Source organism: Xyrauchen texanus, chromosome 40 (assembly GCF_025860055.1).
Source record: "Xyrauchen texanus isolate HMW12.3.18 chromosome 40, RBS_HiC_50CHRs, whole genome shotgun sequence".
Lineage (NCBI taxonomy): Eukaryota > Metazoa > Chordata > Actinopteri > Cypriniformes > Catostomidae > Xyrauchen > Xyrauchen texanus.
In genome coordinates, this window is record NC_068315.1 from 22,070,854 (window position 1) to 22,095,884 (window position 25,031).

The following is a 25,031-nucleotide window of genomic DNA, read 5'->3' on the forward strand; positions in this document are numbered from 1 at the left end:
ATATATTACAAAAAAATTCTGCTGCTTTGTTAAAGCACTCAGTCACTTGAGGGTTTGCATTACAATGATTTTATCATGGATAAAGTGTGTTAATATGCACAACACAAAGAGGAGTGCCTAAAACCCCTTTAACCATGATCATTGTAATGCATGCAATCAACATGAGCAATTTTATATAAAATGTATTAATTATAATAACTGAAATAAATAATTCTTCCACAAAGTAATGTAGTTCATAAACCTAACTGTAACCAGTGTTGTATAATGCAGTGCAATGGACTACATCTGGATTGCATCTGGATTAATCAGATTTAAAAAAAAATCAAGTAATTGTAATCTGAGGACAGTTACTTTTTATGGATTACATAATTACTCAGGGACTTATAAATAGGAAATTGATGTTTGATTTCATGTTTACTATTGCTTAATCAAAGTGTGTAAAGAAGTGTAAACTTGTACTTTCATTTTCATTCAAATGTGCAATAAATAATCATACTAGATCATCTACAAAGTGTAATCTTTTAAAAATACAACTGATTCAGAGGAATTGTTTCAATATACATTGTTAATACTAAACTTGTGTTGTAATATTCTGAACAAAACGGAGAACAATGCAGATATGTCAGTGCTGTCTGTGTGTGGCTGTTTTCATGTCAGATTGCATCCCTTGAGTGCTCTCCTCCTCTCCCAAATGCATTGACCTCAGGGTCTGAGAGCAGCAGAGAAATAGAGAAATCCTTGCAACCACATTTACTTTGTGCCTCGCTTCTGCTGAATCTCTGCCGCAGTTGTGGTTCATGGAGCAGAATGCATCTGACAATACAGACAGATACACAATACAGCTGTGACATAAACATATTTTCAAATGAAGATTCAAATTGTATTGTATATGCACGCTGAATTTAAACTGAATTAATCTTCCGATATCATATGAGCACTTGTACTGTGACACTGTATTCTCAGTAAGCAATAGTGTAATACATATGACTGTGGTTTTGATTCACTTAAATATTAATTCACTCAAACTTTTACTATGGTAGTACTGCAGTACACATAAAACCATGGTTTTATTGTAGTACTATTGTAGGAACCATGAATGTAAAAAAAATATTTGATGGGCGATACCACATATTTTCTTTTTGATCCGATACCAATAATTTCAAGTCTAATATTGTCGATACCCATACCGATACTTCTATAAATATATTTTTTTTGATTACTTGGGATAAAATTGGTAATTCTAAATAATATTTTTAGTAATAATTCATTTTTATTATTTTTTCCTAAACAGAAAATGATTAGACTTGTATTTTGTTTACCCTTACAAAAATGTACCATTTTACTACAGTAACTAGAGTTTAACCATGGTATTTAGTTAAACCATAGTTACCACACAATTAACCATAGTTACTACAACAATATTACTGCAATAAAACAATGGGTTCAGCACAAAAAAAAAAAAAAAAAAAAACATGGATGCTACAATATAACGTTAGTAAAACCCTGGTTAACAATTTTTTAACTACTTATTAAAAAAATTACACACAATTATAAGAAATATGAAATGTCATCTTTAGATATGTTGTTATTTTAGCCTGAAGTTACTTAAGAAGCAGTGGTGTAGTAGTGTCTGAAGAGGTGATACATACTGTGAATTTATGAAAAACGCATAAACAAGATCTCTAAAATTAATTTACATTTATATACAGTTCATGTAAAATGTGTAAGAATTTTTGTTTCAATTAAAATTGTGACTGTTGTAATTATAGTCCCACATAAATTACAATATGTATATCAGGGTAAGTTTCTTCATGGCACGGTGTAGAGTACACTGCTAAGAACAATGTTACTTCATGTAAAATATGTATTTAAATTAATAGGTGTCATTAATGTTCCTTTTATGAGGCTACTATGAAAATTGTTAATAATTTATTATTATTACAACTAATAAACTAATTTATAATATGTAATTAACTGTTAAGCATTTTAGCTGATATGAGAAGTAATGCTCACTTTAACACTTTATCTTGTATTACCATATATAGCCTACATAAAAACGTATGTTCCCTTTCTGTCAATCACTGGACGTTGTGTTGAATGAAGTGACAGAAAGGGGTCTTCCTTGGGAGCCTCATGTACCTCTGAACTTGAGAAAAGGCCAATGAGATATTGCCAGACAGAATTTGCATGTCCCACCCCGGACATACGGTATAAAGGGAAACGGGCGTGTCAGTCAGATTTTTTCTTCGGAGCCGAGCGGTTATTCCAAGTCTAGCCACTGTTCCACTCACCTCTGTTGGCAAGAAGCACTGCTGTTGGATCCTGCGGCACGTTTCCAGCAGCATTCTCTCTCTGCTCACTGTGCAATCCACGCCTCTGGGCCCTTAGACAGCGCTTTCTGTCTGAAAGAGTGTTTTCCCCTCCTAAAAGAGTTTGATTCTCTAAAAGAGTTTATTTTCTCTCATAAAAGAGCAGTACACAAGCAGGCGTCAAATGTCCTTTTCAGGACGCGTCTTTTTAAAGATGCCTTTCTGCCGCTGTGTAGTTCCTGGATGCGGTCCATATCTCTCCAAGACCAATGGCCATAGGCTCTGCCTAGTGTGCCTGGGCAGCGAACACACTGAGGCTTGTAGATGTTTCATGTACTCATCGCGAGAACATGACAGCATTGTGGTCGCGGCTTTCATTCTTCAAAATGAACACCACTTAAGCCGCACACCACCCAGCCGCCCACCCCCCACCCGCCCCAGCCCCCGCACGCGTCACTCCGTATTCCTATGGGATTGAGGATGACCTGGCTGGCGATGGATGTGACTTGGGGATTGCAGCGGGCACAGTTTCACCGAGTAAATCCCCACGAACCACCAACCCCCGGCATGCTCGCTTGCTTCCGTCTGGGCTCGGGCTGAGCGTGGCTCGCCTCACTGCATTCTCCCTTTTGACCCTGGAATTGGATGAGGACGTTGCCACTGCAGCGGAGAGCGTTCAGGCGTCTGACACAGAGGACTCGACTGGGCTGCCACTTCGGATCAGCTCGCCCAGTGTGAGGCTGACGCACAGACGGCCGACATGCTTGCCCAGGCTGCTGTGAGCGTGGGCTTGGACTGGAACCCTCTGTCCTCCCTACAGCCTTCACGGCTCGATGATTGGTACCTCGGATCAGGGTGTCGCTCCCAGCCATGCTTCCCCCGCCCCGGAGGAGCATGACGTGTTGACGAGGTCATGGAGGGCACCTTTTACTGCCCGGAACAAACCCCTTCCTCTTCCGCTCTCACTACCCTTGACGGCGGGGTGACCCACGGGTACACGCAGGTCCCCCAGTTAGATAGAGCGGATGCTATCCACCTGTGAAAACACCACCACCTGGCAGAATCGTCCGGTGTTCCCCTCCAAGGCCTGTAGGGTGATGTCGTCACTGACTTCAAAAGCCTACAGCACCACCGGACTACAGCACGCCATGGCTCTCATGCAGGTCCACCAAGCCAAGGCACTCAAATAACTGCACTTGGGAAGTCCCGACCACGCAAATATCCAATTGTGTCTGAAATGAACATTCTGATGGGTGGATCAGCTCATCGCCATGTGTGTTTTGAGGGAATCTCTGTAAATTTTTAAAATAATAATAATAAAACGCCATCACGTTATTAGATTTTGGGTCAAAAGCCTACTCATCGTTCTGGCGGCCATACGTATAATTTCTTATTTCAGGTGGGTATACGCAAAATCCTAAAACAGATATGAGAGCATACGATGTATGTCTGCGTATGCCCTAGACTACACGACCAAAAGCTGTTTCTCTGATTTTCCTATACAAGGCACTGATCGCTCATGTTTGAATGAGTCAGGTGATGGGGCAAGCGCTTGTCTGCTTGTGTCTTTCAGCATTTATGAAGTTAAGATGAAAGGAAGAAGAAACCATTCCCATCCTGCACAAGTATTTGCTTATATAGCCTAATCCATATTATTTCACTTTGAAGCTTATGATTATTGTTCGTGGTAATCAAATAATAATGTCCCTAGTGGAAAAAAATACAAATTATTTAGAATCAATATTTTTGTGTGAGGATCGATATTTTTGATACAACATCAGTATCAGAAGTATCAATACTTTAGGATCGATCAGCCCATCCCTAGTAATTTTGTGATAACTAATGTTTTTCTACAAACACCATGGTTAAACTACGGTTAATGTAAGAAACAATGGTTAATTATCATAAGGGAGTGGCACCATAATTAAACATATAATTTAACCATAGACATTTAAAAGAATAAAAAGGCTGTATAAATGAAATATTAGCAATTTCCATGTTTGGTGGTCATACATGAAATGTCTCATCATTCTTTCCACCCTTGTGACCCCTTGTGTCACTTCATTGGACACAACATCTCAATCCCTCCCTCAGGGAACGGAGGTTACAACAGTAACCCTGAGATTTTTTTTTTTATTTGTGTACTATTATGTGCTTTTTATGTGCTACATGAAATGTCGCAACATTCTTTCCCTCACAAAAAACACATACGAGTAGAATGGACTAAGATACAGTGTTGACAACTTGCTATACTTGCATACTACACAAAAATATGAATGTGAACATGTTATAACATATTTGTATTTACATAACAAATGGAAACTGAAAATAATGAATGTATTGATGCCCCACACAGAATAAGGATTGTGTTATAAATTCTTGTAATTGGAATTAATTGCAATTACAATATCGAGTCAAATGATTAAATCTTTGTCATGATTTTGCATAATACTCAATGACCTTGAATGGCATTATCTGCACTTTTTCCTTTGACATTTCATTTGTCACTCTTATTAGAACTCTTTTGTAATGATGTTTTAATGTATCACAACTCTGAAGACAATGTCCTGATTTGTTTCATGTGACTACAGTGTCTCTGCTTTATTCATATTGTGTCTGGCTCCTTTAAAATCCTTTGAAATGGATCCTGTCACACCATGAGAGTGGTAACAGCGCATGGAATAAGTGTAATCACAGGTACACACATAAAAATGTTGTGAATCTTCTCTCTATCTTGTCACTTGAAAGGAAGAACACTTTGAAGCTTTGAAGTGGATTTGTCATATTTTAATGACACACACACACACACATATATATAAATACATACATATACATATACATATACATATACTATACATATACATATACTATATATATATATATATATATATATATATATATATATATATATATATATATATATATATATATATATATATATAGTATACAATTTATTTGCTCAGTGGCATTTATGAGAAACCAATAAAGCACAATTCAGGACTGCATGATTGATTTTCAGTGAGTCACAAGAATATCAACGATAACCAATGATATGTAAATGTCATCATCCACATAATAAGCATAATTTGTATAGTTTCAGGTCTTAACTGCTAGTGCTAAGTAACTGTGAATGCCAAACACGTATCTTAAATTCATCTCCTGGAGACGGAACAGTACAAGTGCAATTATCATTTAATGTAATTATATTAACCTTCTGATGAACAGCTCTAAGCGCAAGATCCTGCTGTCTCAAGGTGCATTGCGATCGCTTTGTCAGATCACGAGAAAAATCCTATCTGCACCAGTCGAGTTTCACCATGCTAGATTTCTGTGAGAGATACAGCAGTGTAGGCAAGCATGAAAACATTTAATTAAACTAAGCCAAGTCAGTCAAGCATCAGTTATCAGCAATCCTAGGGAGAGGTGAGCACTAGATGATGGCTGTGGCCTATTTGTCATTTCTTTATCTTTTTAAATAGTCCTGCGTTTTGACAAATAATTTTCTTTTAAAAAGTGTATATGTAGCCTCTGGAATGCAATGCTGCTTTAAATAGTTTTAGGCGATGAATGTTACTATAACTACAAGTTTTTTTAATGTTTAAGTTTTTAAAATTCTACATTTTGTCGCAGTTTCCTGGTGAAATGAACACTAGAGGTGCTACAACAATTGTGCTTTTTTCACTTCTATACAAATTACAACTAAAATGTCTAATTATTACTTTAATAGACTAACTATGTTATGACTATGTTATGATATAGAAACACTTTTACTATAATGCATAATTTGAAAAACGATACATTTTATCACTTGTATAACAGACCTGGCGGCAGACTTATTCCAGTTTGATTAGGTTTTGCAGTAGCTCACCTGATAAAGTGTTTGAGTTTGAACTTTGAAGTAAGCGATTTGAGACCAGCCAAGCATGCAAGATAACATGAGAGCAAGTGTCATAGAAGCAACAAAATAATGTGGTTGCTTCAGAAAATTAGCTTTTCATTTTGAATTTTGTTTTTGGACACTATAAGTTTGGTTAAGGCATTGATTAAGGGCAAGGATGTCTGTTTTGTGACTACCTTACATTTGATTTTAGATCACTATTGGTTAGGTTTAGGTTAAAAGTTTACGGTAGGTCTAATATTCACCTTAAAAAAACTAATCTGATTATGACAACATTTTACTCGTTTTTGCAGCCAAATCTGTTATAAGGGATGTACATTTTTTTTAGCAAAATGTTGTAATTTGGTCTTAGAAAAGTAATTTTATATTAGTAAAAATACACAGCATTCAAGATGTGTGGTCACAAGACTGCTGTAAAACCGTGCTTCACCTTCTGTCACTCACTCGACGTTGTGTCGAATGAAGTAACACAAGGGGTCTTCCTTTGGAGCCTCGTGTACCTCTGAACTTGAGAGAAGGCCAATGAGAAATTGGCAGACAGAATATGCATGTCCCGATACCGGATATACGGGTATAAAGGGAAGCGGGCATGTAGTCTGTCAGTCAGATTTTTTCTTGCGGTTGTGCATCAGCAAGCTGAGTCTCACTACTGTTCCTCCTGTGGCAGAGCACTGCTGTTGGATCTACGACGCATTTCCAGGGGCATTCTCTCTCTGCATGCTGTGCAGTCCATGCCCCTGGGCGCTTCGACAGTGCTTCGAGAGTGTTCTCGAAGAAAAGTGTGTTCTCCCTCCAAAAAGAGTTTTATTTCTCTAAAAGAGTTTATTTTCACTCACAAAAGAGCAATACACAGCAGGCATTGAACGTCCTTTTCAGGACGCGTCTTTTTAAAGATAGATGTGTAGTTCCTGGATGCGGTCGATTTCTCTCCACTTCTTACGGTCATACGAGCTGCCTCGAGTGCCTGGGCTGCGATCACACACAGGCAGCGTTTTATGTATGGTTCATGTTCTCAGTGCCACTTTCGGGTCTGCTCGCCCAGTCTGACGCACGGATGTCTGCTATGCTTTCCTGGGCCGCTGTGAGCATGAGGCTGGACTGGAATCTTCCATAACCCCCTCACCCCTCACAGCTAGTCGATCGGTTCCTTTCTTCCCATAAGTGCATGATGACCTGATGAGGTCATGGAGGGCACATTTTACTACCCTGATCCGACCTCCTCGATCATTCGCTCTCGCTATCCTTGATGGTGGGGCGGCCCACAGGTACACGGTCCCCCAGGTGGTAGAGTGGTTGCGTTCCACCTAAGCCCCGAGAACGGCACCACCTGGCGGGAACGTCCAAGACCTTAGGATGACATCGTCACTGACTTTGAAAGCCCTAAAGCGCCACTGGACAGGCCACCTGCAAATCTACCAAGCCAAGTCACTTAAAGATCTGAGCACTCCTGAGATGGAAGACACAGGGAGTCAAACGTTTGCTCCGGAGCAGGTACCAAGACCACTCCATTCCCTGGTGGAGTGCCGGCAGGAAAATCCTTGTTTTTCCACACTGTTAATAAAAGAGCGATTTCCCCAATTCCTGTGTCATCCAGCCAGTGCGTGCCATTCTCACGGTGTCCCGGCTGTAAAATCCTACAGTCCTGGCTCCCCAGATGCAGTACCTCGCCTCAGGACCCGCGACTGCTCAGTCCCGGCAGGCCAGCGCTGAAAAGTTCAGAAGATGCCTTCTCAGGACCTCTTCCTCAGTCTCTAAGTGCTTTGAGTCTTTTCTCAGCATCCAAGCCTCAGGAAGCGTTTTTTACCTCCCGATGCGCTATTACCCCCCCCCCCCCCCGCCGTGATGTCCCACCCGGTATGTCAAAAGCGATCATCCCTCTAGTCGGGAGGCATGGCTTTCACTGTCCAACCCATTGCGTTGGTTGACCAGGACCATCCGACTCAGCTACATGATTAAATTCAAAATGCTCACGCAGAGACAGATTCTAACCTGCGTTTGACAGCTAGATTGGTTCGTGGCGGTAGACCTGAATGACGCATACATCCACGTCTCCATCTTTCCTCAACACCGACCCTTCCTACGGTTTGCATTTGACAGCCAGGCATATCAGTACAAGGCCCTTCCCTTCGGCCTGTCCCTGTCCCCTCACGTCTTCACCAAGGTCGCAGAGGCAGACCTTGCCCCGCTACGGGAAGTGGGCACCCGCATACTCAATTGCCTCGGTGACTGGCTAATTCTGGCTCACTCTCGAGAGTTACTATGCGCTCACAGGGACCAGTTGCTCAGGCACCTCAGCCACCTAGGGCTTCAGGTCAACTGGGAAAAGAGCAATCTCGCCCCGGTTTAGAGCATCTCTTTTCTCGGCATGTAGTTTGACTAAATTTCAATGACAGTGTGCCTCACGAATGAGCACGCGCAGTCAGTGCTCAGGTGCCTCGCTCTCTTCGAGCCAAAAACAATTCTAAACAATTCCAGAGGCTCCTGGGGCATATGACATCCTCAGCCGTGGTTGCGCCGCTCGGGTTGATGCATGTGAGAACGCTTTAGCAATGGCTTGCCCTGGAATACAGCCAGGTAACTTCATGCCCTGAAGTGGCGCTTGTTCACAAATTGGTGTTCTTCCCGATCTGAAAACCCACAGAGATGCGCAGTTCAGTCAGTGCTCTCATTCCTGCAAGAGAGGCTGGAGGGGAGGCTCTCCCCCTCCACCTTGAGGGTGCATGTAGCCGCTATCGCGTCCCTCCACGACACAGAAGACGACAAGTTCTTGGGTAAGCACGACTGGATTATCAGTTCCCTTAGAGGTGCCGGAGTCTGAATCCTCCTCGGCCAAGGCTGTTCCCCTCCTGGTATCTCTCAGTGGTCCTCTCGGGCCTTCAGAGACCCCCCTTCGAGCCACTTGACTCAGTTGAGCTCAAGGCCCTCTCTTTGAAGACGGCCCTCCTGATAGCGCTAGCTTCCATCAAGAGGGTTGGGAACCCGCAAGCGTTCTCTCTCAGCGACACTTGCCTGGTCTATCCTGAGACCGCAACCGGGCTACATGCCCAAGGTTCCTAAGACCCCCTTCAGGGACCAGGTCATGAACCTGCAAGCAAGCTGCCCCTGGAGGAGGCAGACCCAGCCTTCTCATTGCTGTGTTCGGTACGTGCTTTACATATCTATTTGGACCGCACGCAGAGTTCTAGATGTTCTGAGCAGCTCATTGTCGGCTTCGGCGGATGTTGGAAAGGGAACGAGGGTCCAAACTGAGGCTGCCCACTGGGTTGCCGACCTCCATTCCCAATTTCTCATTGGCCTTTTCTCAAGTTCAGAGGTACGCGAGGCTCCCAAGGAAGACTTAATTCAGTCACTTCATTCGACACAACGTCTCGTTCCCTCCCTCAGGGAATGGAGGTTACAACATAAACCGTGAAGTTTGATTAATATAAAACATCTTCACTAATTTTTTCCAATATTCATATATGACAATTCTTTGAAGTGACTTTAACCCTATAAACTAAAATAGTACAATTAATGCAGTCTTATTAATTCTAATGGAATTTGACCATACAATTTGTATGAAGCTGATAAGGCCATCACAATCTATTCCTAAAGGGTGATATTTAATTGGAAACTATAGACTGAAATTACTCTACACTCTTAAATAAATGTGTCCCCGATCTACTCGAAAAATGATGTATCGTCTAGCAGCTGAATCCTAATGAGAAAATAATTAAAATTGTAATAGATATCACACCACATTTATCAAATACGGGCAATAACATCATGCATTTTGCAACAGTTTAGCTGAATATAGACTGTGGAAAGAGGCATTGCTATCCAAGGGCATAATCATGGATAGCTGGCATATCTGCTAGAACAGCTTGGTAAGCTTTGTTTTGGGACAAAATAACTTTTGAATACCTCCTCATGATATGCAGATACAACTATAATTATCATATCATTTCCTACAAAAGTGTAAACACTCTACCTCTTTGCCATCAAAACATTACTCTTTTTTCATGAACCAATGTCAGACAACAGTATTGTTCACTTTTAATCTTTATAATATTTAATCATCTTTATAAATTAGATTTAAAGCAAAAAAACAACAAAAACAGGGGATAATTTAAATGAATTAAAAAAGCAGAGAGACACGTCAAAGTAAACCTGATATAACATAATTTTGCAAAATGCAAAGAGTGACAAAAATATTAGCCCTAGGTGTTTGGCCCACATAGTCTCATGACAACTCATAATAATTCTCACGAGATGGTGAAATATGACAGTATTGTACAACTTGGCTTTATGGTTAGGTTTACATTTTGGTTAGGGGTTAAACTTAGGAAACTAATTGTAGTAACATTGTTAATTGGTTTGTAGTTCACTGTACATTTTTGTACAACCCAACTTGTACGCTTTCTTATGATTTTGCCATCTTGTACTATTATTTAAACTTGAAACCAGGTTGTATTTTGCAGTATTATTACTTATACTATGTATTCTTGTTACTTTGCATTACAAATATATTGTATTTCTTCAATGATCCTGTGGTCACCAATACACACAAGTTCATAGAAATTGAACTAAAATAATCATTTTAATTCAAATTTCAAATGTCTCTATTTCTCTTTTTTTTCCTCTTTCCCTCTTTTTGTTCAGTAGTATGAAACTTGGAGGGGGTTTATCCATTTGTGATGGTTGATTTGTCTAAATTTGTCTTCCTCCTGTGAGAGTATTTCCTAGCGTGGAGGAGATATGTTATTGAAGCAGCAGGTGGCCACTCATCAGCCCTTGAGCAGCTACACAAAAGGGTGGTAGACTTTTCAGCCTCTCTCATCTTTCAGCTTGCCCTTTTTCACATTCGTGTGCTTGTCCAGATGTATTTATTTACCGCATCTACAGCATGGTGCAGAGCATTGGAACATTATTATCTATCAAGCTGCACTCACAAAGTTAGATTGCGGCTTTAAAAACAAATTACCCCCACTGTATTGAAGATTAATTCAATAGATTTTCACTGTTGCTCTTGGCCTTTGAGCTCATTATGATTTATTTGTAGATTTTCATCGAGAGATGACTTCTGAAGCCATTTCCCTGTTCTCCCTCCATCACATTGTGTGAAGATAATTATATTATTACAGTATCCTGCTGTTTGGTGCTGTCCATTATATCTGATCACCCGTATTGTGATGGTAGTGGCTGTAAATATGTCCCCACCTCATTCAAAAACACTAATTGGTGTGTCTCTGCAGGTGCATTGACCTATATGTCAACTGGAGTTGCTTGCACAGTATTGGTTTCCATGGAGTCTGTATGGATGTTTTCAGAGACCATATTGATTGACATGCTTCCTCTCCATTACCGAGCATGAAAAAAATCAGATCATTGCAACCATGACACTGATGAAGAACAAGCACAGTCTTTAAATACTCTGATGGGGTGTTCACACCACCAGTGACTTACAATGACAAAGCAACCAGATGTCATTAATTTTCTGTGAGAGTTGGCAATTTCCTGATTCCTTGTAAAAATATCACGGCATCTTATTTTTCCTGGCAAAACATCCTGTTTGTAATCAGATTTTAAAAAAGCAATGGCCAGTTGTGCAGCACACCAAAAACACAAAGACATCAAGCTACAGGAATATAGACAGACAGACAGACAGACAGATATATAGATAGATAGATAGATAGATAGAAAGAAAGAAAGAAAGAAAGAAAGAAAGAAAGAAAGAAAGAAAGAAAGAAAGAAAGAACAATGATAATAAAATCAGGCATCCAGGTAGCCTAGCGATGACAACGAATGCCGCCTTATTTTCTGAAGCAAGCACACATCCACAAGAAAATGCTTTGAATTGACACATGAATTGAATTCATGTATAAAGTGTTGTGTCATGGTTGGTGCATTTGGAGGAGAAGTTTATTGCTCTTTGGAGTCAGCATGTATGCTTCTATGACATATCTTATGTCATGTCATATGACAGACAATTAAAAGAAAAAAAAGTGGTCAGAGATCACTGCCGAACTCAATGTACATGGTAAGGAATGATTATGCGTAGCCAGGTGGTTCTGCTTCAGTGATAGGGCAGATAACAAAGTCAAAGGCAGTTGTAGAGTGTGACACCTTCCCTCCCTTTTTAATCGGTAAATGTGACAGGTTCATTGCTAGGAGGTCAAGGTTAGCGATTAAGTGTGTCATTAAGTGTGTTTATTAGTCATTACGTGTGACACCCCCACCCAGTTCGAGTTAATCTGAGTGCTAGTTTAGAGTCAGCTTAGGTGAAACTTGAATGTGCAGCATACTTAAATAGCTCAGTTGTGGCATTAAAGAAAATGCCTGTGTGCCTCGTATACTCATTTGAGAATGGATGTGGGATATTAATAGACCTCATGTTTTTTACTGACTTAAGAATGTGACCAGTGAAAGTGCATTTTAGCTTCTGGGATGGATTGGGATGCAGGGCAGACTTCACTTTGCACACGGGCAACAGAGTTTAGTCTGATAAAGTCTACATTATCAGCATTATGGATCTGATGACCCCTGCAGTCAGAAGCTGTGCCCTCTTTTTTATTTCATGAATTATTCTGTTTATGATTTTTTTTTATTATCTTCCAATTCAAAAATAATATTTATGTCTTCTTTAACATCTCGTTTTAAAGCTTTATTAGCAATACATTATAATGCTATAGTCTTTATGTTATAAGGTGCAGAAATTAATTGCACTTTTTGACAAATGTGATTAAAATGAACACACATGAGATGAAGACTCCAGTGACATCAGTGGCCTAAAAAAAACTGTTTAAATTGATATGGATCAGGTTTACACCATGCTAAGATCACATAACTATGTTGTGCAACACAGGTTTCTATAATAAAAAATAATAATAATAATAATAATAATAACAATACTACTTTTCTTTTAGAACTCTATATAGCACTATTCCATTCCTTAATGTATTTCACAAAGAATGAATATCTAATAGACAGATTGAGAAAACCTCATGCATACACAAGGATAGGTGTCAGTATACAGTCCACCACAACTGAGATGAAGAAAAAACATAAACACAGAGTGCTCATCACTATGTCCTAATCCCTGTATAACTCAAAAGTTATGGTAATTTGAAATGAACTTCAACGTCATCTTTATAAGCCATAGAAGGCACTGATACTGTTGCACAAAAGCTGAAGCTAATGAACATAAGTTGTCCCAATTTAGAAATCTTTATACTTGATTTTGCCTCAGTATTAACTACTTTTAGAATTTAAAACTGTTAGACTTTATCAGGAAATTTAAGCATCGTGTTTAAAATAATTGTGTTTTAATAATTTTATAAAAAACTGAACCAGTAAACAACTGTTTAGCCTACATTTTTAAAAACATAATATGCTTCTTTGAATAATGTTTATTTCAACCTATTTTTTAGAATAACAAATCAAACAAATTTACAGTAAAACAACACAAGCAATACCCAGTTTCAAACAAAAATAAAACAGAATGCCAAGGGTTTAAAAAGTTTCTATAATTTCATTTTTATAAACCACGGAGATAAAGACGTTGTCACATGTATTTGTTTACAGAACCCGATTGCTTTGGGTGGGAAGTTTGTTTTGGTGGGAAGTGTGCATCATCAGTTGAACCCTGCGGAAATGTTTAATTCGAAGCATATATTTTTGAGTGCTTTGGTTTGAAGCGACCCTTCAACATGGTGGGCATGATTTTTCTCCCTTTTAAGTCCCCTTCGGTGCTACAGCCTTTAAAGCTACACTATGTAACTTTTGTCCTCTAGCGGTTGAAGCATAAAACTGCAAGTTACTTGCAGGGGAACATTACTTTGGTAATTAAGTGAGCTGGGCTTCGGTTCTGCGCTTCTGTGTGGATTAATTTGATGGTTTGAGGAGCACCTGTGTAACCGTGCTTATATGTGATTCTATTTTCAGAGTGAATGCCACTAACAACATCAAAACTTGTCCCCTCCCCTCAATAAATAAATGAAATAAAAAAAGGATGAAAAAGACAGATATCCAAGAAAATTTGTCTAATGAGCAGGTATGTAGCTTAACTTCTGCTGTTGTTTTGACTTATTGAAAACAATTGATTTAAAATAGCGTTACAGAAGTTAGGCAACGATGACATGGACATTGCTAGTCTTATCAGACAAAGTCAAACAGTGATAACTATTATAACATAGCTAGCATGCAAATAGACCAAGGTGGTAACTGGCTTAGAGATTGGAGTTGTTACTAGCATAAAGTAAATATTTTTTTCCATTGTTCTTCCTTCCTCGAAAATGAAATAGCACTGCAGTACAACAATCCATAATAAAATTAGAGTGGCTAATGCTATCTAATGACCAAGCTAATAGAGATTCCTGGCTAACTGTCAGACCAATAAAATATCTTTGATGTCGAGCAAGAAAACTCAATTTCTGGGTCAGTTTTAAATCCTTTCAGATCTTGGAGTTGTCACCACATATGAAAAGCCAATTAGATGCTATTTCGTGTTTTATTAGGGGCTCTGTCGCTTTCCCTTTTTGCTTGCAGACTCTTATTGGTTCAAGGTCTCTTTATTTTCAAAACAGGTGATTCCCCAGAGGGTTGCCTTTCTGAACGATCTATGGTTATTTTTGCTCATATGTTGTGGCTACAAGCTTTCAGCTATCACTGCACATACACACGTGCTGTAGTAGCTCCGGACCATCTTTTCTTTATTTACGCAGGGGTGGGGAACATCAGGCCTCAGGGCCATATAAGGCTCATAAGACCATTTTAACTGGCCTATGAGGCCATATGGGAAAATAATTTGAAAAGCAAAAAAAAATCTATTAACAAATGTTTAAAAATCATTTTTAATGATAACAATGCAAAAGATTGTATAATTGACAGACCTTTTAGTGTTTTTTCTTGGTGCGTGAGCATGTAATATAATGCATATGTTAATTTCAACCCACTTTTAGAAATTGCAAGCAATTGTATGGCCCATGAATAATTTTGTAAATACTCAAATGGCACTTACTGGAAAAAAGGTTACCCACCCCTGATTTATGAATATGACGTAAACATGCATGGATGAATGACGTAAGTATGCAATTTTTTTTTTAAAGTAGAAGGCAGTAAACTGCACAGTATTCAATGAGTAGTAAGCTAGTTTTCCATTCAGAACATTGCCTCTGAGTGCACCTTTAAATAATTTGTTTATTTACTTCATGGGTCCTAATTAACACTAAGACTTTCAATGCTATGCAGTTTATATTTACATTTTCCCTTTCAAAGTAGCTGCCTTATTTGTGTGTGTGTGTGTGTGTGTGTGTGTGTGTGTGTGTGTGTGTGTGTGTGTGTGTGTGTGTGTGTGAAAGAGAGAGAGAGAGATAGAGAGAGAGAGATAGAGAGAGAGATATATAGAGAGAGAGAGAATGTAGCCTTCGCAGCCTGGTAGTTCCAATGTCTTAGTTTGGCTGTTTTTATTGTTTTCATTATCTAAATTATGGCTTTGACTTGTCTTCCTTTTTGCTTCCTATTGCTTTTGTAATCACAGTTTCTGAGCACTGCTCTTCTGCTGCAGGGAGCTTCTTGTCTTATGGATTTCTGACTTTTTAATTAACTCAGGTTCCCCGGATGTCGTTCACTTTAACGTTGTGTCAAATGAAGCGACACTAGGGGACTTTCTTGAAGGCCTCGGTTACCTCTGAACTTGAGAAAATGCAAATGGTAATTTGGCAGACAGAATTTGCATGTCCCTCCCCCGGACATACGGGTATAAAGGGAAGGAATCATGCATCTGTTCATTCAGATTTCTTCTTGGGAGCCGAGCGGTTGTGCGATCTGCGAGCTGAGATCACTACTGTTCCACTCACCTCTGTAAAGTGTTTGCTGTTGGATCTATGGCGCATATCAGCTGCTTTCTCCTTCTCTACATGGCAGTGCAGCTTTGCCCCTGGGCACTTCGACAGCATTTCCTTAAAGAGTAAAAGAGTATATTTTCTCTAAAAGAGTATACACATTGGTGTTGAATGTCTTTTTAAAGATGTCTTTCCACCTTTGTGTAGTTCCTGGATGCGAAAGATATCTCTCCGTTTCTGATGGTCATAAATGCTGCTTCGCGTGCCTGGGCTGCGATCACATGTAGGCAGCGTTTTATGAATGGTTAATTTTCTCAGTGCGAGAATATAACCATGGCAATGTTGCGGTCATGGCTTTCTTTCCTCTTAGAGAAAGCCACTCCAGCCAGGGATCTACAGCCCTCACTTAATTGTACCCAAGACAGGTGGTGCATGGCTGCCAACCTCGGACCTGCGAGGTCACACAGACTCCCGTTCAAAGGTGCTCTGTGATTTAGATCTTACGCTCCTCGTGACAGCACCTCCCTGGCGAATTCCTCTGAGGAAGGACCTTCTTTCTCGTAGACGGGGCACCCTCTGGAATCCGTACCCAGACCTCTGGAACCCCCACGTCTGGCCCCTGGACGGGATGCGGAAGATCTAAGTGGCCTACCACCTGCTGTCGTAGACACGATCAACCAAGCCAGATCTCCTCTACCAGGCAACTTTACACCCTGAAGTGGTACTTGTTTGCGAATTGGTGTTCTTCCCAATCAGAAGAACCTCAGAGATGCGCAGTCAGTGGGTCAGTGCTCGGGTCAGTGCTCTCATTCCTGCAGGAGAGGCTGTCCCCCTCCACCTTGAAAGTTTATGTAGTTGCCATATCAGCTCACCACGACGCAGTGAACGGTAAGTCTCTAGGGAAGCACAATCTGATCATCAGGTCCCTTAGAGCGCGGAGGCTGAACCCTCCCAGGCCATGCCTGTTCCCCTCATGAGGACTCTCCATTTTCCTTTCAGGCCTTCAGAGACCCCCCTTCGAGCCACTAGAATCAGTCGAGCTCAGAGCCCTCTCCTTGAAGACAGCCCTCCTGATCACACCCAAGAGGGTTGGGGACCTGCAAGTGTTCTCTCTCAGCGACACTTGCCTGGAGTTCGGTCCAACAGAAGCCTATGTCATCCTAAGACTGCGATCAGGCTACATGCCCCAGGTTCCTACAACCCCCTTCAGGGACCAGGTAGCGAACCTGTAAGTGAAGCTGCACTGGGAGGAGAATGACCCAGCCTTTTTGTTGCTGTGTCCATAACGTGCTTTGCGTAACTATGTTACTTAGATGTTCTAAACAGCTCTTTATCTGCTTTGGTGGACAGCGGAAAGGTAACGCTGTCTCCAAACAGAGGCTTTCCCACTGGGTCGTTGATGCCATCGCTTTGGCCTATCACACGTGTGACGTATTTTGCCACACTTTACCTCCCCCCAGCCTGGGCAGGTGGTGGTCTCCGTGGAGTCTTTTTCCCCTGATAGAATAAGAGTTGCCCCGATGCGTGTGATAGCGTTAAAATGGCCCCTGCTGCTTTAACTCTATGCGAGAAACACAAAGAGAGAAAAGGCGCGGATGGCGTGGCCTCCTCCCATGCTTGCCACGTCACTTTGTTCCCCCCCTCCGGGATGACGAGAACCTAAAAAGTTTATGACGAATTTTATGAGGCATTGGGGAAGGGTACGTGCAGTCTGACTGCACGTCTTTGCTGTTGCTATAGTTGGTGATTCTTACACTAATATTTTAAAAGTTAAGGACTTAAGTGCTTGTGACAAGCGCAAAAGCAATGCATGAAGAAATGCAATGTTATTAAAGCCACTTTAATAAGGGTTGCACAGACAAACGTAGTCAACACGTTCAGCCTGAAGTCAACTAGTCATGCCCCATGTAATTTATAAAATGCATCTTTAGGAAATACAGCATGTATGAGTCCCGGTGGCTCTGCACTGAAAAGGCAAAATATAGGCTGTGATGTTCTGTGAGACTCACATTAAAAGATGCACACACCGAATGCACTTCAGAACTGCTGTTTGACTGTATCTCTCTGCTCAACAATGCAACACATTAATGTATCAAGAACAAACATACACATTCTTCGTATCTGTATTGCAAATGTGCATAGCATTGTATCACTTTAACCCTGATAATATTGAGAACATTCAATTGGCTCTGATAAAGATGCCAGGTAACCTGCAATATATGCCTTTTTTGCTTCTTCAAGAACATGATTCGGTAGTCCAGGCTATGAAGTAACTGTACTCAGCCCGTTATGTTCTTAAGCACCGGTATTCAGAAAACAGTTACTTTCTAACATTTTCTTAGAATACTTTTAGAATACTCATCTCATAATAACCACAAAATATGGCATGAAGAAAAAAAAGTGAAAAACTAGATTTTTTTAACTTTCTGAACAGTGCAGATGCGTGCTGCAAATGCTCATCTCCAGATCAGCAGCAGCATTGACAGGATTTCATGCCAAATTTTGGCATGAAATTAAAATCAAATAATCATGGGTTGTGTTATTGGGATACTTTATGGACTGTGGTCACCAAAAGGTATGATGGTAGGCACTAAAGAATAGACCGCCTTATTCATGTATTATGATTCCTTGATTTAATATCTGGCAACCACACTGGCACATCTTAACAATCGGCACGCTGTCAGCTGTGCAGCAGTTTCAATACAGTCGGTAAAGTTATTTGTACAAATATAACATTTGTGCACATAATATTTCCTGCAATTGTTGTTGTGTAAATACATTTATGCAGCAGCTGCAGATGTATCTTCTGTGTAAATACGGAGTAAAGATGGATGGCTCTTGATATATTTTTGATGAGTCACGTCTACACGTCTAGTTATTAACGACAATATAAATATGGGAGAAAGTAGCCAACTGCAAAGACTTCTCTTCTTCTTTCGGCGGCTCCCGTTAGGTGTCGCCGCAGCGGACCAGCCATGATCACAGTATTTGACTTGTCACAGGTTTTACTCTGAATGCACTTCCTGACACAACCCCCAGTGGATGGGGGACTCAGCCTACTGCAAATACTGAAAGAGGGAAATGGACTTGAAGTAGATCAGAGTCCAAATGATGACAGAAAAACCTAATGAAATTTACTACTGTAAAATTTGTGGCTTATAGACGTATGGGGCTAGTTTAGTGTGACATGTATTGTAACAGAAAAGCAGGTAACACTTTATTTTACGTATTCCTTGATACAGAGTAATTACTTAGTTAATTACTTAGTAATAAACGTTGTAATTACATGTACCAAAATGTAATTAACATGTAACTAAGTTATGGTACAGCCTGTACTTACAGATTGTAATTACACACATGTAATATGCAGCTACTTTTACACATATGTAACAAGCCGAGTCTGTTACATACGTGTTACAAACTTGGTACACTGTAATTATGTAAGAAAGTACTTAGTACCACACAATGTAACAAGAAGTACTTAAATATATTAGGCTACTAAGGTCTGCAGTTACACATGGCAAATGTGTACGTTTTGTAGCATTACATGTATGTAACATAAAATAAAGTGTATCAAGATTGTACTTGAGTGCAATTCATGTGTATCTACATACCTTATCCATCTTAAATAACCCACGAGTTCACTGCTAAAATACATGCATTAGCTTCTTTATTACATTAAAATTACAGAAAATTACACAGGTATAAGCTACGTAAATAAAGTGTATCAAGACTGTACTTAAGTGGACTTCATGTGTATCTACATACCTTGTCCATATGTACCTTAGTTTGAATTAACTCACTAGTTTACAGCTTAAATACATGCATTAGCTTTAGGGCTGGGACAACGCGATGACGTCGACGCAAAAAATACGTCGCCGCAAAATATGCGCGTCGATTCGTCAGACCCAAAACAAAGATGGCGGCGCCGGAGCGTAGTAGCAACACGAGTAGCTCCTCAGACTATCAGAACTGCAAGGCGGCACGCACTCGCTCCTCAAAAGTATGGGAATTCTTTCATTTAAAAGTAAACAATTCCGTGATATGTCGTCTTTGCAAAATGGAGATGGCCTTCCATTCTAGCACCACGGCAATGCACCAGCACATGAAGAGGCGCCACCTGGCATAGCGCTACAAGACGCAGGCACACACACACACACACACACTATTCTTAAGGTGAAAGGAAAGTGTAAGTTGTTATTTGCATGTGATGCTTTTTTCAGTAAGCTAGGCCCATAAATGTTGAATTCTGAATGTTTATTTTCATTATTTATTTTTTGTTGGAAAAGCACTTTCTGTATTAGCTTAAAGCCCTCAAGTTTACATTGGTTACTGTATTCTTTCAATTACTCTAAACAAGTATTTTGGGTGACCTTTATTTTTTTATTGAATGCTAGACATTAAGTTGTTATTTTAATCTGAAAGAAGAATTACAAGATGCACTTTTTCAGTAAGCTAGGCCTATGTGTTTTCAAGGCTTCAAGGTTTTATTGAATGCTAACTCTGACTAAGAATGCATTACTTTGTATAGTCTTTTATTTTGGAATTTTAAGAGCAATAAACATATATTGCAATGTTAAGTAATTAATGTTTTTTTTTTCATTCAGATATGTAAATCAACATGTATAAATTGCTATTAGTCAATTCATGGGTAGATAATCGAATCGAAATCGAATCGGACTGGAAAAATGAATCGTTAGATTAATCGATGCATCGGAAAAATAATCGCTAGATTAATCGTTTAAAAAATAATCGTTTATCCCAGCCCTAATTAGCTTCTTTATTACATTAAAATTACAGAAAATTACACAGGTATAAGCTACGTAAAATAAAGTGTATCAAGACTGTACTTAAGTGGACTTCATGTGTATCTACATACCTTGTCCATATGTACCTTAGTTTGAATTAACTCACTAGTTCACAGCTTAAATACATGCATTAGCTTCTTTATTATTTGTATTTAAGCTGTGAACTAGAGAGTTAATTCAAACTAAGGTACATATGTACAAGGTATGTAGATACACATGAAGTCCACTTAAGTACAGTCTTGATACACTTTATTTTACGTAGCTTATACCTGTGTAATATTCTGTAGTTGCAATGTAATTAGGAAGCTAATGCATGTATTTAAGCTGTAAACTAGTGAGTTAATTCAAACTAAGGTACATATGGACAAGGTATGTAGATACACATGAAGTCCACTTAAGTACAGTCTTGATACACTTTATTTTACGTAGCTTATACCTGTGTAATTTTCTGTAATTTTAATGTAATAAAGAAGCTAATGCATGTATTTTAGCGGTGAACTAGTGGGTTATTTAAGATGGATAAGGTATGTAGATACACATGAAGTCCACTTAAGTACAATCTTGATTCACTTTATTTTATGTTACATACATGTAATGCTACAAAACGTACACATTTGCCATATGTAACTGCAGACCTTAGTAGCCTAATATATTTAAGTACTTCTTGTTACATTGTGTGGTACTAAGTACTTTCTTACATAATTACAGTGTACCAAGTTTGTAACATGTATGTAACAGACTCGGCTTGTTACATATTTGTAACACGTATGTAACAGACTCGGCTTGTTACATATGTGTAACAGTAGCTGCCTATTACATGTGTGTAATTACAATCTGTAAGTACAGGCTGTAACATAACTTAGTTACATGTTAATTACATTTTGGTACATGTAATTACAACGTTTATTACTAAGTAATTAACTAAGTAATTACTCTGTATCAAGGACTACGTAAAATAAAGTGTTACCGAAAAGCATATTCATATTATTTCTCACTTTTTAAAAACATCTCATATGAAGTGATAAAACTCAAACATCTCATATGAAGTGATAAAACTATTAATATACATCACTATTGTTACATGACCTCACTATTTTATTGCATTCAGTTATCATCTCGAAAATAAATACGGTTTATTTGGACTTCTTATATAATATTGTGTCAAAATGTATTTTTCTTTGTCAGTCCAATCAAATAAAGGGTTAAGAAAAAGATTAAAATTATGATCAAATATTAAAATATTGTAGTTGACCACAAACTGCCTTCTGTTAGTCTTCTGCCTTCCATAAAGAAAAACATAACTTTTTAGTTGATGTATTCTGAATAATGTATTCAGTATTCAGTCTAGAATACTTTCTTTTTTTGCTAATAAATTTTTTCTCCCCAATTTGGAATGCCCAATTCTCATGGTTGCATAGTGACTCACCTCATTCCATGAGGTGGAGGAAGAATCTCAGTTGCCTCCGTGTCTGAGAACGTCAATCCGTGCATCTTATCACATGGCTTGTCTCCACCGTGGAGACATAGCGCATGTGGAGGCTTTACGCTATTGGCCGCGGCATCAAAACACAACTCACCACACTCCCCACTGAGAGCGAGAACCACATTATAGCGAACATGAGGAGGTTAACCTATGTGACTCTACCCTCCCTAGCAACTGGGCCAATTTGGTTGCTTATGAGACCTGGCTGGAGTCACTCAGTATTCGAACTCGTGACTCCAGGGGTGATAGTCAGCATCTTTACTCACTGAGCTGCCCAGGCCACACACAGTATACTTTCTTTAAAAAATCCACTCAACGCTGTTTGCAGTGGTTTTGGAGTGGATTTACATCACTATTAAAAATCAGTAGGTTACACAACCACTACATTGAACAAAAAGGCATGGAGTAGCAAGAAAAACAAATCTCACAAATGAAAAATATTTAACCACGTCTTTTGTCTTGTCTCTTTGTTCATGAAAAGGCCATCTGAGATGGGAAAATTGCATCTCCCAGTGAATATGTCAAGATTTTAATTTTATGTTTCACACTTTGTGGAAACGCATTCTTACTCATGAACTCCTTTCTCTCAAGACATGACATCTAGTGACTGAATCTTTTCATCTGAGCTAGAAACAGGTGATAATTAATTTGTGAGTATAGGCATGACATTTTTTTGTGTGTTAATTCCCTTTTACATTTTTTAATCTCTCAATTCCATAAAAAAGACAGTTTTGTTTTTTTTCAGACACATATTAATTTAGCCTGGACTACCTGTAGACAGACTGCTCCCCGTCTTTTTCCGCTTTTTTAATCATGTTCTTGAAGAAGCAAAAAAGGCATACTGTATATTGCAGGTTACCTGGCCTTTGTGTCATCTTTATCAGAGCATATTGAATGTTCTCAATATTATCAGTGTTACAGTGACTCTTTGTTGATGACACAGGGGAAGAGGGCTATGGAAAGTAACAAGAACGAATTTGACTATTATTTTGCAGCATGAATATGATGGCTTTACATAACACGTCAACTTTTTCTTAAGATTTGTATGGCAACTGAATACTGATTGGAAAAAAGGAGATAACTTTGGAAAATGCTAGACCCTTCAGCTAAATTGTTCTTAAGACACACAAGCATTAGAGAGGGTTCGTTTCATTTGGGTGCCACGAGACAAGATGCTCTCATATTTCAATGACATACCCATTTCATAACTCATGACGGCTGAGGGGAATGTATTTGGAAAGGTCAGATATGTTTATGTACATTTGTCACAAGGTTTTTTTGACATGACTTGCCTTGAGAAGTAATTCATCAAGAGGCAGGTAGAAAGGAGTGCAGGTGGCTCATTCCGTTTATGCAGTGCATTTTGAACTCTGTTACTTTTAAAAAATGATAAATTTTTTGCAACTTATGGGAACCAGAATTTCTTGGGTTTTTAAACTTTATTAATTATAACTTCATTATTTACAACAGCATGAAAATGAACAGGAAATCTAGCTGGAATGGAACCTTATCATTCAGATTTCTGTCATGTTTTCAAACGGAATGGAATGTTTTCACGTTTTTTTTTAGCAAGTCATTCACATGGCAGCCATCTTTGGAATGCAGCTAATTTTTTTATGGATACAAGCAGATTAAAAGTGCAGCTCCTATCTACTTGAATGGGGAAAGACCACAATTTCCAAAATGGTTAGTCAAGATTATGATCAAAGAACATATTTAAAATCAGCAGTAAAACATGACAACACTGGTATTATAATTTGTGCTTCTTTAGCTCAGATTATGCAAAAAACAAAACAAACAAACAAAAAAAAAAACGTCCTTTTCGACATCTGTTGACCATTAGCCATTCCAATTTCCCCCATTCATTTTAATAGATGTGGCCCATCTCTGCTAAATAGTCTCTGATGTTTTAAAGTGCGACAAACCACTACTGTAATACCACAAAACATCTTCCTGGAAGATAAGGAGCTGGTTTTTGTTAGTAAAAGGGATATTATAAAAGACTAGCATGATGAAAATTGCATTGAGGATTAACTGATTAACAATTAAAACAAAATTCTTCGTGATTGAAACATTTAGATAAGAAAATAGACCAAATTAAGAAACAGCTGGATTTTTTTTTAATAAGTTGCCAGTTATTCATTTTAGAAGTTACTGTATGGGACTTGCGGACATGGCAAAAATGGGAACATTCACTCAAAACCAATATATTTCACTCAAAGAACGACTCACTGCTATAATATCCATTTTTAAAGATTGTAGGTTCTATCCAATAGCCCATATTAAGACATTTATTATATAGACAAGAAAATGTATTGCATTGTAGGAATGAAAATAGGCAGGTGCACCATAATTACTTTCTTCAGCAGTGGTACCACTTCATCCTGACTCCCCTTGCACATTTACTCTATAATGGGCTTGTCAAGAGCAAAAAGCTCAGATTCCTGGAATTAAAATCCCCTTTTTACATTTGATCATGTAGCTTCACGGAAACCACCAAAATAACATTCGCCATCTCTCATTACACCAAGTCACTTTCTCTCTCTTTCCCCATCTTCCTTTCTCTCTCTCTCTCTCTCTGCTGTCTCTGCTCTCTCTCTCTCCCCCTATCATCATAGATTTTCATTCAAAACACACTGATGTTTCAAGATTACACCTCAGATGGCTGGTTCAGTGTGGAGCTCTCTAGCGTTTTTTGTTACTTTTGTTTGT

At 39.0% G+C, this 25,031-nt stretch overlaps 1 protein-coding gene across 5 annotated transcripts in view; it reads left to right on the plus strand.

The window, feature by feature from the left end:
• The window catches only part of LOC127633670 (protein shisa-6-like), a 117,145-nt gene that overhangs the window by 50,306 nt on the left and 41,808 nt on the right, over nucleotides 1-25,031 (plus strand). The gene's annotated exons all lie outside the window — the stretch shown is intronic.